Source organism: Rhinopithecus roxellana, chromosome 6 (assembly GCF_007565055.1).
Source record: "Rhinopithecus roxellana isolate Shanxi Qingling chromosome 6, ASM756505v1, whole genome shotgun sequence".
Lineage (NCBI taxonomy): Eukaryota > Metazoa > Chordata > Mammalia > Primates > Cercopithecidae > Rhinopithecus > Rhinopithecus roxellana.
The window spans coordinates 155,859,049-155,862,633 of NC_044554.1; the positions used below are offsets into that span (position 1 = coordinate 155,859,049).

At 44.6% G+C, this 3,585-nt stretch overlaps 1 non-coding gene across 1 annotated transcript; it reads left to right on the plus strand.

The window, feature by feature from the left end:
• The first annotated feature begins 1,974 nt into the window (after positions 1-1,974).
• LOC115898416 lies at positions 1,975-2,081 on the plus strand. Its single transcript, XR_004058154.1, has one exon. It is a non-coding gene; the product is annotated as a U6 spliceosomal RNA (small nuclear RNA).
• Positions 2,082-3,585: the final 1,504 nt, after the last annotated feature.

The following is a 3,585-nucleotide window of genomic DNA, read 5'->3' on the forward strand; positions in this document are numbered from 1 at the left end:
CCTAGTATCTCTAAAAAATAATAATAATACAAAAATTAGCTGAGTTTGGTGGTGGGCTCCTGTGATCCCAGCTATTTGGGAGGCTGAGGCAGAAGGATTGCTGGAACGAGGAAGGTCAAGGTTGCAATGAGCTGAGATTGCACAACTACACTCCAGCCTGGGCAACAGAGTAAGACTCTGACTCAAAATAATAATAATAATAATAATAATAATAATAATAATAATAATAATGCTTAGTGCCACAAACCAGGAACCACAATGACAACAAGTCAGAAGTATGTTGAGTCAGGGCCCACCGAGAGCCGGTGGAGAGTCTGACTGAGGGGACTCTGCCCTTTTCCAGAAGGTGGAGGTGCAGAGGAGCTCGTAAGGATCATGGCTTCTCACCCTGGCCCTAAACCCACTCACATCAGCAGCTCTCTGCACAGCCAACTGGCCAGCTCACACCAATAAATTAAACCTTCTTATTTCTTGCTGGACACAGTGGCTCATGCCTGTAATCTCAGCACTTTGGGAGGCTGAAGTGAGAAGATCATTTGAGGCCAGAAGTTCAAGACCAGCCTAGGCAATATAGGAAGACCCTGCCTTTACAGAAAATTAATTGGGACTGATGGCATGTGACTGTGGTCCCAGTTACTCAAGAGGCTGAGGCAGGAGGATCTCTTGGGCTCAGGAGGTTGAGGCTGCAATGAACTATCACACCACTGCACTCCAGCCTGGAGGACAAAGCAGACCTTGTCTCATTAGGAAAAACAAAAAAACAAAAAACAAAAATGAAGCAAACTAGCAGGTTTGATCCAGACTTAAGAGGAGGGTATCGGCCAGGAATGGTGGCTCACGCCTGTGATCCCAGCACTTTGGGAGGCCGAGGTTGGAGGATCACTTGAGATCAGGAGTTCAAGACCAGCCTGGCCAAATGGTGAAACCCCGTCTCTACTAAAAATACAAAAATTAGCTGGGCATGGTGGCATGCACCTGTAATCGCAGCTACTCGGGAGGCTGAGGCATAAGAATCGCTTGAACCTGGGAGGCTGAGGGGGCAGTGAGCCGAGATTGCCCTACTGCACTCTAGCCTGGGCAACAGAGCAAGACTCTGTCTCAAAAAAAAAAAAAAAAAAGAAAAAAAAAGGCCCTTCAAATTGAGCCATTTGCACAATGCCTGAATTCCTGCTATAGCCCCAGCCGACTGACTTTTCATTCTCTGTCTGCACAATAACATGGTTAGAAAAGGTATCCCAGTTATATTGCAATGAAAAATGTCTACCTGTAACACTATTTCTCGCAGGCACCTATAACCTGTGGAAAGGGTAAAAAGCTCAGAAGATTCTATTGTCTATTTTATTTTATTTATTTATTTTTGAGGCCGGGTCTCACTCAGTCATCCCAGTTGGAGTGCAGTGGCATGATCATAGCTCACTGCAGCCTCAAACTCTCAGGCTCAAGTAGTTCTTCTGCTTCAGCCTCCCAAGTATCTAGGACTACAGATTTGCACCACCACACCCGGGCTTTTTTTTTTTTTTTTTTTTTTTTTTTCCTGTAGAGATGGGGGTTTCACTATGTTACCCAGTCTGGTCTCAAACTCTTGGCCTAGAGTGATCCTCCCATCTTGGCCTTCCAAATAGATGGGATTACAGGCCTGAGCCACCATGCCTGGCCTCACATATTTTGATGTATAAAACACCAAAGATCCTTTTAAGGAGCTGAACAAACCAGTAATTTTTAAAGAAAAAAGTAGTGGGAATGTCTAGTACAACCAAAACCAGGCATCAAAGTGAGCAGTTAAAAATTCTAGGCTGGGCACAGTGGCTCATGCCTGTAATCTCAACACTTTGGGAGGCCCGGGCGGGAGGATTGCTTGAGCCCTAAAAAGTGAAGGTTGCAGTGACCCATGATTATGCCACTGTATTCTGACCTGGAAGACACAGTGAAACCCCATCTCAAAAATAAACAAATCAATCAATCAATCCAGAACCAGTGCTCACTTTGGCAGCACACATACTAAAATTGACGTGACATGGAGAAGATGAGCATGGTCCCTGTGAAAGGACGACACACAAATTCATGAAGCATTCCATATTTAAAAAAATATTTCAGAACCAAGAAAATAAATGAATCAAAAGAAAGGGAAGACCCTGATGATTCCTTTGATACTAGAAAAAATTAGCTGGGCACAGTGGCTCATGCCTGTAATCCCAGCACCTTAAGAGGCTGAGGCGGGCAGATCACTTGAGGTCAGGAGTTTGAAATCAGCCTGGCCAAGATGGTGAAACCCCATATCTACTAAAAGTACAAAAATTAGGCTGGGTGTGGTGGCTCACGCCTGTAATCCCAGAACTTTGGGAGGCCGAGGCGGGTGGATCACCTGAGGTCAGGAGTTTGAGACCAGCCTGGCCAACATGGTGAAACCCTGTCTCTACTAAAAATACAAAACTGAGCCAGGCATAGTGGCAGGCACCTGTAATCCCAGCTACTCAGGAGCCTGAGTCAGGAGAATTGCTTGAACCTGGGAGGCAGAGGTGGCAGTGAGCTGAGATCGCGCCACTGCACTTCAGCCTGGGCGACAGAGCAAGACTCCATCTAAATAAATAAATAAATAAATAAATAAATGTACAAAAATTAGCCGGACATGGTGGCACATGCCAGCAATCCCAGCTACGTGGGAGGCAGAGGCAGGAGAATCGCTTGAACCCAGGAGGCAGAAGTTGCAGTGAGCTGACATCACACCACTGCACTCCAGCCTGTGTGACAGAGTGAGTCTGTCTAAAAAAATAAAATAGGCCGGGCATGGTGGCTCACGTCTGTAATCCCAACCTTTTGGGAGGCTGAGGTAGGCAGATCACCTGAGGTTGGGAGTTCGAGACCAGCCTGGCCGCCAGCACGGTGAAACGCTGTCTCTACTAAAAATACAAAATTAGTCAGGCATGGTGGCACATGCCTGTAATCCCAGCTACTCAGGAGGCTGAGGCAGGAGACTGGGTTGAACCTGGGAGACGGAGTTTGAGTTGAGCTGAGATCCCGCCATTGCACTCCAGTCTGGGCAACAAGAGTGAAACTTCGAGGAAAAAAAAAGAAAAAAAAAAAAAAAAAAGCCTTTCCGAGGCAGAGTAAGATTCATAAAATGTCTTCATAATATAGAATAAATGTGTTAACTCTGTTCCCAGTAATCAACTCTGGACACTGAGCACTCTCAGTTCCCAGTATTCAAACTGAGTCATTCAGGAAAAATTGGGATCTCTGTAAGGAGGCAGAAAAAGGTGTTTGGGGGAGGGTCACATCATCACACATAAATGCTTTCTACATGCACCTGCTAGGATCTTAATCTAATTGGTCTATCATTTGCTTGGCTAGATAGTTACTGAATCTAGCCATACTATTTTTTTTTTTTTTTGCAGATAATGACATCTGTTACCTATAAGTTTCATACAATAACATGCTAAGCTGAAACATGAGTCTTTTGTTAATTTACCCTAAATTGAGGGACTACATTTGCAATTTCTAATCTTTCAATGTGAAAGCAAATAAGAGAAATGTGTGTATGTAGTATGCATTTTCTTGGTTAACTATGAAAATTCTTCTCATATTGCC